The sequence below is a fragment of the Rattus norvegicus genome, chromosome 2, assembly GCF_021556685.1.
Source record: "Rattus norvegicus strain SHRSP/BbbUtx chromosome 2, alternate assembly SHRSP_T2T, whole genome shotgun sequence".
NCBI classification, from domain to species: Eukaryota; Metazoa; Chordata; class Mammalia; order Rodentia; family Muridae; genus Rattus; species Rattus norvegicus.
Window position 1 is genome coordinate 167,172,126 of NC_141535.1, and position 13,171 is coordinate 167,185,296.

General features: G+C 40.1%; 1 long non-coding RNA gene across 1 annotated transcript in view; it reads left to right on the top strand.

Annotated features, from left to right (window-relative positions):
* The window catches only part of LOC147996312 (uncharacterized), an 84,888-nt gene extending 79,534 nt beyond the window's left edge, over positions 1-5,354 (top strand). Inside the window, exons 4-5 of the long non-coding RNA XR_015671953.1 lie at positions 3,221-3,488; positions 4,512-5,354. This is a non-coding gene — a long non-coding RNA (uncharacterized LOC147996312). The remainder of the gene's footprint in view (positions 1-3,220; positions 3,489-4,511) is intronic.
* Positions 5,355-13,171: the final 7,817 nt, after the last annotated feature.

The following is a 13,171-nucleotide window of genomic DNA, read 5'->3' on the forward strand; positions in this document are numbered from 1 at the left end:
CAATAGGATCTTAGCTCCAAGTACTGGAATGCAGTCAATTCCAATGGTAATAGCTTATGTTGTTGGAGAGACTCCTGGACTCCACTGACAAACTGTTGGTTATTTTCATTTCTTATAAGTGCAGTGAGAAGCTAATGTAAAGAATAAAACAAGAAAATTCATCCTTCTAAGAGAGTTCTCTGGACAATTTGATTTGTATTTGTTTTTGTCACTTGCAAAAAACCCCAAACAACAAACAAACACAAAAAGACAAACAAATGCGAGGAGAAAGATCAGTTAAAGGACGAATGCATTATTCAGACAAGGATGGTCATTATTTGAACTAAGTGGTAGCTGATGAATTGTATTTGTTAAATTCCAATATATCCGAGGACAGACAACAGATTTATTGATCCACATTAGTTCAGATTATAAATTAGGACCATCAAGAAAATTCTTAACTTTGGTTCATGGACTGTGGGTTTGCTAGATTATAATATCGCTTTTAAAAATCCTGCAGTGTATTCCAAAAGCTTGAATGCCGAACAGCAAGCTCTTCCGTCATGTGTTTCTCTGTCCATTTGACTGAACTCTGGTGTGAGAATGGAACAGAACTTTGTACAGCACATTTACATTTGAACCCTCCCTCAGTATATATTCCTGATGTGGCACAGAAAAATAAGAAATGTTAAATGCTGTTCCAAAGACATAATGGGATGGAGAAAAGTCACAGAAAGTGGGACGTTAGGAGGAGTCAGGACAAATCATTGTAAAAGTGGGCCTCAGGGGAGTCCTGGGGCTCTAGGCAAGTTTTGGACTCCCTCACCAGAGTGGGTAGATGGGCAGAGGGTGACTCTATAATTAAATACCTTTGCAATCAACTGTACATTGGAATGAGATAACACCTACATATTAAATTAAAAAGACATTGTAATGATTGTTGGTCATAGGACTTGGTGGATTCAGGTTAGAATTGACCTAGAAGCCTCCTCCATGATGACTAGTTCTTAAAGAACCTGACAATGCTGTTCAACCTGCCAGAGGATTTCTCTGTACAAAAAGTGGCTACAAAATCAGCCTTTACATCTTTTATAATCATTCATTGGTTTAAAGTATAGGAGTCACATATTATATATAGTTTTATAACTTTCCAAAAGATTACTTTTTGTTCTATAACAACAACTCAAACTTGTGTTCAATAAGTAAATAAATAAATGTGAAACCATTGTCACCTGCTTGGTCTTCAAAGTTCTGTTGATGTAAACTCTTAGCAACTTTGCCAATGCACATCTCTGATAACTGTAGATAATATCCATCACTGATAATAATTATCATTAGTAGCTGAAAAATATGCTCTGAAATGTGTGTTTGATCTCAGTAGAAAGGAGTTAAAGATGGTCCGTGGTTCCTTTGTGACAATTACATTGCGTTACCAGAAAATAAAATGACAAGTGATTTATATCTTGCTTTCAATTCTTTCATTCAATGTGGATTATAATATATCATAAATATACATTTTTAAATTTAAACTTTTACTACATAAAATATGTATTCTTCCATGTCCTTTTAACTGGAACAGTAGTTATGTATACAAGTTCTAATTTAAAACAACCTTACTACTGTAGATGTATAAAAATATTTCTTTCCTTTCCTGTCTAGTGACTATTAAAACTATTTCTAAGCAAAGCATGTTAATCTCCATATGGTTTTAGTAAACAAATATGTAGAGTACATGACGTTTTTTTGAATATATGGATGTCTTTGATAAATTTTCCATTGATGATGGAGGGATAGAATCAGGTAAGAGAAACCAAAATGCAGAGAAGAAAAAAGGAAAAGACAGAAAGGAAGGCAGGATAGAGCCTTGGGAAAGAGGAATTGGTGGCAAGCTCAACAAAAAGATATATATTTATATTTATGTCTTGGTATTAGCCTTCTACCTCTTTCAAAACATCAGTAAAAACCCAGAATAAAAACAGAAACAGAGAATCCCATAGAAATGCACAGCTCTCCTCCTTGCTCTGGATGAAGAATACTAGAAAACTGGAAATTTCTCTATTAAGATATAGGAGTAAAAATCTATTCTCTTAACACTGGATTCCAGAGAGCAGTTAACAGCAGATACAGTATGGATTTTGTGGAGTGGGATATTGTATTACATAAATTCCTTCCAAGAAGAACTTATGTTTTCTATTGGCACCAAATCCTGAAGCCTGAGAAGAAGAGTAAATGAACTCTTAGACGGAGTAGGAAAGAGGAAGGATTAAATACAGAAAAATAACCAGAAAATTCCAGTCTCCTCTTTTACTCCCTCCATGCTTTTCTGTAGTGTTACCAAAATCATAATGTTGAGTTGGAAAGATGGCTAAGGCTATAAGAGCACGTGCTGGGTTTGGTTCCTAGTACCCACATGGGAGCTCATAACCCAATGTAATTCCTATTCCAGGAACTCTGGATACTCTTTATGGTTCCATGGGCAGCCAGCACATACCCAATAACATATATGTATATGTATATATGTTTATGTATATATATGTGTGTGTGTATGTGTGTACATGCAAACTATCATAAACATAAAAGTGAAAAATAAATATTAAAACTATTCATAATATGTATGTCTGACACTTTGATTATCATCTAACACCATTTAATAAATGTTGGATATTATGAGAAATGGATGTAAGCTGATGTCTCTAGAGCAAACAATATCCTAGAAGGTAGAAAACAGTTGCAAGTGTTATGGGCAATGTGATAGAGACTTTAGAGGAAAAGATACCTGCATTAAAGTCTGTGGAACTTGAGAAATAATTTTTAAATGATGAAGGAAAATTAATACTGCGAATGGAAGGATGGCTGATGATGAGTTTAAATAGAGATAATCTTTCAGAGATTAGTGGTGTTGCTGTGCCCTTGGGGTCTTTGAAGGTGAGTGGTGAAGGAGGAGTTGAGAGTGATGAGAAAGGATAAGAAAGCCCTGTACCATTGTTCACCTGGAAGAAGCCCATGAAAGAGGAGCTGAGGGATGCAGCAATGCTGTGAAGAACACACAGTGTATTTACCACAGATACTCAGAAAAGCAACACCTTCCTTACATCTCCTTTCCCCAACAATCCTGGATTACTTTTGATATGGTGCTCCAGAAAGCATCTATTTTTGTGTCAACTGAAATCCCTGAGAGTGTTTGCCTATTAAGGCACCAATATATCCCATATACAGATACCAAACTCAGACACTATTGCAGGTGCCAAGAAGTGCATGCTGGTAGGAGCCTGATATTGCTGTCTCCTGAGAGGTGCCAGAGCATGACAAATACAGAGGCAAATGATGGCAGCCAACCATTGTACTGATCACAGGGTCCCCAACGAAGGAATTAGAGAAAGGATTGAAGAAGGTGAAGGGGTTTGCAACCCTATAGGAAGAACAATATCAACCAACCAAACACCCCAGAGCTCTCAGGGACTAAACCACCAACCAAAGAGGTCATTGGAGCAACCCAAGGCTCCAGCCACGTATGTACCAGAGTATGGCCTTGTTGGGCATCAATGGGAGGAGAGGCCCTTGGTCCTGTGAAGGCTTGATGCTCTAGTGCAGGGAAATGCCGGGGTGGGGGCAGGAATGGGTGTGTGTGTGAGAATCCTCATGGAAGCAGTAGGGGGGGATGGGATAGGGAGTTTCCAGAGGGGAAACTGGGAAGGGGATAACATTTGAAATGTAAATAAATAAAATATCCCCCCACAAAAGACTCACATACTGGGTGACAAATTTAGAGACGTCCACACAAGGAAACTGATATCAAGGAAGTACAAACATGACATAAAATGGGGCATTTCCCATTTAGTATTTTACTTGATTCTACTTTGCTTTCTCTTGCTGTAATAAGCATTATGACCAAGAGAAACTCGGGGGGGGGACATTACTTAAGCTTACATTTAACTGTTTATCACTGAGGGAAGTCAGGGCAGGAGCCTCAAGGCAGGAACTGAGGCAGAGACTGTGGAGGGCCCACTGCTTGTTTCATTTTACTGTTCCAGCCCATCTGCCCCAGGTGTGTGCGGTGAGTTGTGCACACCTGCATTATTGAACAATACAATGTCTCAAAGGTGTGCACGCAGGCCCATCTGATAGAAGAAGTTGCACAATTCCTTTTAAGGCATACCAAGTTAACTGAAACAATGACACTCCACCCCTTGTCAACTGTCATGCAAACACCTCACTTTAAAGAATAATCTTTCCTTTCTTCCTTGTCTCCAAGGTATTATGTTGATACAATAACACAACATATAGTAAGAGTTTTTAAATTCCATCATCTGTAAAATGTCCAGTGCTTTGAAAGTCCAGTGTATCTTTAAACTAATACAATCCCTTAAATGTGGGCTCCTGTAAAATCAATACCAAGGCATACACTTACTCATTCTAAAAGAGAAGAGTAAGGATGATGCTACAATACAATCAAATCAAAATCAATATCCAACAGTATCAACAGCTCAGTGCCCTACATTTCTGATTCACTCATGATATTCTGTGCTCCAAAGGCCCATTTGTGCAGCTCAGATGTCTGGAGCACACATCCAGCTTGTCTAGTAGGCTCGTCACCTGCTGTGGTCCTTGGAGATCATCTCAAAGTCTTGGCATCTTCAAAATTCTGGAGTATTCACTGAAACTGGAGCTGCATCAATGACTTCCTGGCCTTTCTTCAAGGGCTCTGACTCTGATGGATGATGCAAAGCCTCAGCTTCTTTTCTTGACCCCCTTTCAATGCTGCTGCTTTCATGTTGCTCAAACCAGTACTACATAGAGGAGTCCAAGTTCTGCTGCAAGTCTAGCATTGGTCTCTGTTGAACTTCATTTTCTGTGTGCTGACCCTAATAGATATTTCCAAACACTGTTAATCTCTTTTTGAATCACAGCGGAGTATTCAGCTCCAGGTAATGAGCATCCATTGTCCCAGTAAAGCAAAGGTTTCATTTCCACATACAAATGTACCAATAGAGCCTTGAAGGGTTCAGTTGGGAGCGATGCCCTTGACACCTTCCACTATTGATGTTAATATTATGGTTAGAGCTAAGTATGACTGGGTTCATGGAAAATCCCCAGCCAGCTGCGGAAGACTAATACAAATCTGGTGGTCAGGACAAATAATGATATGATAAAGTTGTGATCTTGCTGAGAAATACATCTGACGTCAAGATGCCCAATTATATGACCTATAACCTTTCTGTAAAACCAACATCCTGCTGACATCAGCTGACCACACAAATACTGTGTCCTTGGCCTGCGTAAATGTTTCACACTTCCCCCCTCCCTCTGTTACCCCTGTTATGGTATAAATTTAGCCTTGGGAAAAAATAAAATTGTCGCATTGGTCTTGGCACCTTCTTTGCGTCTCTTGGCCCTCATTCTTTCAGGTACCCTCTGCACCCCTCGTTGACAGGTTTATGTCAGGTTATAGACTATAGCTAATCATCCAGGGAAGCTAGGGCAAGAAGTCCAGATAGGAAGCTGGAAGCAGGAACTGAAGCAGAGACTACAGAGAGGTTCTGCTTACTGGCTTGCTGGAAGGTTCATGCTCTTCTACAGTTTTTAAGTCTAATACTCTTCCAACTGAGCATCTTCAGAATTTCAGCTATATTTCTTATATGTCTCAGTCCCAATTGCCAAGAGTGGCATTCTTTACCATGCTCATTTTTTCACCAATTAGGAATCAAGAAAATGTCCCACAGACATGTGTGTCCATAGGTCAGTCTAGTGGGGGCAATTCCTCAACTGAGATTTTGTCTTCCCAAGCATGGCATGCTAACACTTGAAGCGAACTATGACAACAAGAAAAGTTTTCACGTGAAATATGTGAGCATAAAGAGATGTCTCCTTACACAAAGAGGTGACAAGATTAGCCTTTATAACTTACAGTCCTACATGGTTTAATGCAAATGCATTAGCCTTTTGTTAGATGTCCGCATGCTTGTCCTGTGAGACATGTTCTTAGGGTTATACAGGTAATCCTTCTGCATATTCAAGTTCATTCTTTGTCTCTTGGAACTTGAGCTCCCACACCACTGTCTGGGGGTTCTGTGACTTTCTGGCCTTGGGAATGCTGGGCAGATAGTTCACTTTCCATGAAAGCATTAAGATCTAAGTTTGATCCCCAGAACCTACATAAATGCCATATATAATGGCACATGCTTCTAATCTGCTATTGGGAAACAGCCCCACCACCGTGGCTGGCCAGTCCTAGGCCTGTGAGAGAACGAGTTCCAACAGACACAAGTAGGAATGAGGAAAGATTCAGAGCCTCAGTAGGAAGTTCAGACTGTGCAATTTACATTTCCCCCGTTTCCTTTCCACGTTGTTGGCAGGCAGGTGCAAGCTCGGACCGCATGGGCGTGGCTTCTGCTCTGTCCTTTGACACCTTTGTTCACCTAGGTTGTTTTCCAGCCTCTCAACTGTACAATCCCAGCACTCGGCTATGGTCTTCATTAGCAGAGGAACTGTCCTATTACTCGCGTCCTGTGTCAGGCATTAAGAACTGGAATAAAATAATAAACGTATAAGGAAAAAGTCAAGGCACTCACAAGTAACTGTTTTGAAAAGATAATCGCAAAATCAAAATTGAAAATAGTCATACATATTTAGTGGTGATACTGGCTGAATGGGGGTCATGTCTTTCTTATGCTGAAATGGGAAAGTTATTAGAGTAAAAGATATGAGAGTAGAAATGAAGTTTTATGTGGGACATACTAGGTTTAGAATGCCTGCTTGGCATGGAAAAGGAAAGGCTGAATGGGTATTTGGATTAATGGATATAGGCTGTCTGCCCTGATCTGTGTCGCTCAATTTGGATTTCCAAGTAAGTTCTTGTTTCAGATAAGAGCAGAAGCTATGATTTAGTTTTTATTTCTCTTGTATTTTTGAGACAGGGCCTCTTCGCATAGCCCTGGTTGGTCAGAAACTTACTGTGCAGACCAATATAGCCTCAACTCAGAAATCTGTCATTTCAGTCTTCCAAGTATTGGGATTAAAGGCATATGACACCACATCTGACTATTATCCCTATACATTTCTTTTGCCCTATTATACAGGAAATGTTTTTCCCAGAGACATACAAGGCAGTTCAAATACTGTTAACATCAAAATCATAGATGTATTTTCAACCTTTAAGGTTCACTTCTTTTCTTTTCTTTTTTTTATTACTTTTTTTTATTAACTTAAGTATTTCTTATTTACATTTCGAGTGTTATTCCCTTTCCCGGTTTCCGGGCCAACATCCCCCTAACCCTTCCCCCTCCCCTTCTTTATGGGTGTTCCCCTCCCCATCCTCCTCCCATTGCCGCCCTCCCCCCAACAATCACGTTCACTGGGGGTTCAGTCGTAGCAGGACCAAGGGCTTCCCCTTCCACTGGTGATCATACTAGGATATTCATTGCTACCTATGAGGTCAGAGTCCAGGGTCAGTCCATGTATAGTCTTTAGGTAGTGGCTTAGTCCCTGGAAGCTCTGGTTGGTTGGCATTGTTGTTCATATGGTGTCTCGAGCCCCTTCAAGCTCTTCCAGTTCTTTCTCTGATTCCTTCAACGGGGGTCCCGTTCTCAGTTCAGTGGTTTGCTGCTGGCATTCGCCTCTGTATTTGCTGTATTCTGGCTGTGTCTCTCAGGAGAGATTTACATCCGGTTCCTGTCAGCCTGCACTTTTTTGCTTCATCCATCTTGTTTAATTGGGTGGCTGTATATGTATGGGCCACATGTGGGGCAGGCTCTGAATGGGTGTTCCTTCTGTGTGTGTTTTAATCTTTGCCTCTCTTTTCCCTGCCAAGGGTATTCTTGTTCCCCTTTTAAAGAAGGAGTGAAGCATTCACATTTTGATCATCCGTCTTGAGTTTCATGTGTTCTATGCATCTAGGGTAATTCAAGCATTTGGGATAATAGCCACTTATCAATGAAAAGGTTCACTTATTTTCTAAGATGTTTGGCAACCTTATGAAATTTGGAAGGATTTAATAGGAAAGGTGTATGTAACTGCCTAACCTCGACCATTCTTTCAAGCAAATGTCTAATTCAGTCATACATATTAACATTTAATCTTGAAAAAATGTACCTCTAAGACAATCTGTTCTTAGTGCCATAAGAAGTTGAATCACTTGCATGTGTATGAACTGGGGGAGTTATGGAAGCTTCTGGAACCTCAGTAGAAGTTGTATTTGACAAGCAGCAGCAGCTCATAAAGACTATGTAAGAACATAGGAGTACTAGGCGAAGTTTGAGGCCAACCTCTATGGGTGCTAAGTACAACCTAGGGTTGGCCTCTGTGGGTGGTAGGTACAGCCTGAGGTCAGCCTCTGTGGGTGCTAAGTACAACCTAGGGTCGGCCTCTGTGGGTGGTAGGTACAGCCTGAGGTCAGCCTGTGTGGGTGCTAGCTGCAGTCTGCAGTCAGCCTTCGTTTTGGAAAGCCTAATTGTTTATTGCTATGGTTATGGTTAGCTTGTTCCTCTCAGCTTACTCTGGATCACCCAAGCTGTTTGTAGACTTGCTGACTTCTCTCCCTTTGGGTGTGTTTCGTTGGCACTGTATACTTGAAGTTAAATGCCTGAAACTAGAGAGAGCTAATGTTAAACCTAGGAAGAAGGGGACTTAGAAAGGTCTTTGCCTATAGAGGAAGTTACATTGATTAGATTCTTTTTGCCACAAAGTCATGGTTTTTGTTTCAGTTGTGGTGTGTAGGTCTTAACTTCTATGGAGGCTTAATTATATCCTGTTGGCCTGTGGGCTCCCAATAAACTTCTAGTAAACTTTGTTTTGCATAAATCACCTAGTTTAGGATCCTTTGCTTGAAAAGAGTTCTGTGGAACAGATGTTATTATAAACATTCTCTTAAGGTCAAAATCCTTCCGAGATCTGTAGCTTTACTGAAGGCAGGTAGAATTTGGTGCTCATAAAAAGTTGGAACAGAATGTTTGAAAGTTGCCAGAATTCAAGGTGTTGAGAGAATAAATCTATGCAGAAAAGCCAACACACCACAGCAAGTTTATCAAACTTGAAATTTGTGGCAGAATATGCCAAGAAGAGGAGCATGATGAATAGAAACCAAGTTTAAGGATAACTCAGTGAAGTCTATGGAAGGGAAGGAGCTGAAACAGAGATCCATGACTTTAGAGTTTCTTTGTTTAGCTTCCTTCCTAAGATTTATCCTCTGCCCAGGAAGGCAACCAAAATAGCCAAAAGGCACTGGCTAGCAAGAGAAAGAAGTGTGCCCTTCTCCCTCCAGCCTTATATTTATAGCTCTACCCCTACACCTTTAAAAACTCATAGGATATTTACTTTAGGACAGGTTGGGGTTATTTCTCTTTCTATTGGCAACCCTTTCTCTATTATGCTCAAGGTATATGTCTTGGCTTTTCATGCCTAGTGTATGTAGTTGGTGTTATAATGCATATTTCATACTACAACCCTAGATTTCATGCAACTGTATCATGTGTATTAATTACTTCCACCTGCACCATAATGATTTGACAAAAGTAGTGTCTTTCAAGTATTAGATAAAATTGGTTTTATAAGATCAGTAGACTGTATCACCAAACAGGAATATATGCTCAGTTCTAGAACTGCCTATCCAGCCCTACCTCTATTTATTTATAAGACTGAACACTTAGGACACCCTCTCTATGATACGTGAAACAACATTTTTTGGCTTTGGGTTATTGTTCAGTAGTAAAATACTTTCTTAGCATATAAGAAGTACTGGGTTGCTCTGCTCCAAAACCCCGTGGGAGAGAGACCCAACCGCCTGATCAGTTGGGCACTCCTGAGGCTGCACAGCGGAAGAGACCACCAACACTGCTCACCCCTGCCCACATCCCTGGCCCAAGAGGAAACTGTATAAGGCCTCTGGGCTCCCGTGGGGGAGGGCCCAGGAGCGGCGGGACCCCTGCGCCTGAGACACCACCAGAACCTGAAAGAAACAGACCGGATAAACAGTTCTCTGCACCCAAATCCCGTGGGAGGGAGAGCTAAACCTTCAGAGAGGCAGACACGCCTGGGAAACCAGAAGAGACTGCACTCTGCGCACATCCAGACGCCAGAGGAAAACACCAAACGCCATCTGGAACCCCGGTGCACTGAAGCTCCCAGAAAGAGCAGCGCAGATCTTCCCAGTTGCTGCCTCCGCGGAGAGGACTTAGGCAGTACCCCACAAGCAAACTTGAGCCTTGGAACCACAGGTAGGACCAACTTTTCTGCTGCAAGTGACCTTAGAGAACAAGTAGAAGCCTACAGAGAGGAATCGCAAAAATGCCTGAAAGAATTCCAGGAAAACATAAATAAACAAGTAGAAACCCATAGAAAGGAGACACAAAAATCCCTGAAAGAATTCCAGGAAAACACAATCAAACAGTTGAAGGAATTAAAAATGGAAATAGAAGCAATCAAGAAAGAACACATGGAAACAACCCTGGATATAGAAAATCAAAGAAGAGACAAGGAGCTGTAGATACAAGCTTCACCAACAGAATACAAGAGATGAAACAGAGAATCTCGGGAGCAGAAGATTCCATAGAAATCATTGACTCAACTGTCAAAGATAATGTAAAGCAGAAAAAGCTACTGGTCCAAAACATAAAGGAAATCCAGGACTCAATGAGAAGATCAAACCTAAGGATAATAGGTATAGAAGAGAGTGAAGACTCCCAGCTCAAAGGACCAGTAAATATCTTCAACAAAATCATAGAAGAAAACTTCCCTAACCTAAAAAAAGAGATACCCATAGGCATACAAGAAGCCTACAGAACTCCAAATAGATTGGACCAGAAAAGAAACACCTCCTGTCACATAATAGTCAAAACACCAAACGAACAAAATAAAGAAAGAATATTAAAAGCAGTCAGGGAAAAAGGTCAAGTAACATATAAAGGCAGACCTATCAGCATCACACCAGACTTTTCGCCAGAAACTATGAAGGCCAGAAGATCCTGGACAGATGTCATGCAGACCCTAAGAGAACACAAATGCCAGCCCAGGTTACTGTATCCTGCAAAACTCTCAATTAACACAGATGGAGAAACCAAGATATTCCATGACAAAACCAAATTTACACAATATCTTTCTAAAAATCCAGCACTACAAAGAATAATAAAGGGTAAAGCCCAACATAAGGAGGCAAGCTATACCCTAGAAGAAGCAAGAAACTAATCGTCTTGGCAACAAAACAAAGAGAAGAAAAGCACACAAACATAACCTCACATGCAAATATGAATATAACAGGAAGCAATAATCACTATTCCTTAATATCTCTCAACATCAATGGCCTCAACTCCCCAATAAAAAGACATAGATTAACAAACTGGATACGCAACGAGGACCCTGCATTCTGTTGCCTACAGGAAACACACCTCAGAGACAAAGACAGACACTACCTCAGAGTGAAAGGCTGGAAAACAACTTTCCAAGCAAATGGTCAGAAGAAGTAAGCTGGAGTAGCCATTCTAATATCAAATAAAATCAATTTTCAATTAAAAGTCATCAAAAAAGATAAGGAAGGACACTTCATATTCATCAAAGAAAAAATCCACCAAGATGAACTCTCAATCCTAAATATCTATGCCCCAAATACAAGGGCACCTACATACGTAAAAGAAACCTTACTAAAGCTCAAAACACACATTGCACCTCACACAATGATAGTGGGAGATTTCAACACCCCACTCTCATCAATGGACAGATCATGGAAACAGAAATTAAACAGAGACGTAGACAGACTAAGAGAAGTCATGAGCCAAATGGACTTAACAGATATTTATAGAACATTCAATCCTAAAGCCAAAGGATATACCTTCTTCTCAGCTCCTCATGGTACTTTCTCCAAAATTGACCATATAATTGGTCAAAAAACGGGCCTCAACAGGTACAGAAAGATAGAAATAATCCCATGCGTGCTATCAGACCACCACGGCCTAAAACTGGTCTTCAATAACAATAAGGGAAGAATGCCCACATATACGTGGAAATTGAACAATACTCTACTCAATGATAACCTAGTCAAGGAAGAAATAAAGAAAGAAATTAAAAACTTTTTAGAATTTAATGAAAATGAAGGTACAACATACCCAAACTTATGGGACACAATGAAAGCTGTGCTAAGAGGAAAACTCATAGCGCTGTGTGCCTGCAGAAAGAAACAGGAAAGAGCATATGTCAGCAGCTTGACAGCACACCTAAAAGTTCTAGAGCAAAAAGAAGCAAATACACCCAGGAGGAGTAGAAGGCAGGAAATAATCAAACTCAGAGCTGAAATCAACCAAGTAGAAACAAAAAGGACCATAGAAAGAATCAACAGAACCAAAAGTTGGTTCTTTGAGAAAATCAACAAGATAGATAAACCCTTAACCAGACTAAAGAGAGGACCCAGAGAGTGTGTCCAAATTAACAAAATCAGAAATGAAAAGGGAGACATAACTACAGATTCAGAGGAAATTCAAAAAATCATCAGATCTTACTATAAAAGCCTATATTCAACAAAACTTGAAAATCTACATGAAATGGACAATTTCCTAGACAAATACCAGGTACCGAAGTTAAATCAGTAACAGATAAACCAGTTAAACAACCACATAACTCCTAAGGAAATAGAAGCAGTCATTAAAGGTCTCCCAACCAAAAAGAGCCCAGGTCCAGACGGGTTTAGTGCAGAATTCTATCAAACCTTCATAGAAGACCTCATACCAATATTATCCAAACTATTCCACAAAATTGAAACAGATGGAGCACTACCGAATTCCTTCTATGAAGCCACAATTACTCTTATACCTAAACCACACAAAGACCCAACAAAGAAAGAGAACTTCAGACCAATTTCCCTTATGAATATCGATGCAAAAATACTTAATAAAATTCTGGCAAACCGAATCCAAGAGCACATCAAAACAATCATCCACCATGATCAAGTAGGCTTCATCCCAGGCATGCAGGGATGGTTTAATATACGGAAAACCATCAATGTGATCCTTTATATAAACAAACTGAAAGAACAAAACCACATGATCATTTCATTAGATGCTGAGAAAGCATTTGACAAAATTCAACACCCCTTCATGATAAAAGTCCTGGAAAGAATAGGAATTCAAGGCCCATACCTAAACATAGTAAAAGCCATATACAGCAAACCAGTTGCTAACATTAAACTAAATGGAGAGAAACTTGAAGCAATCCC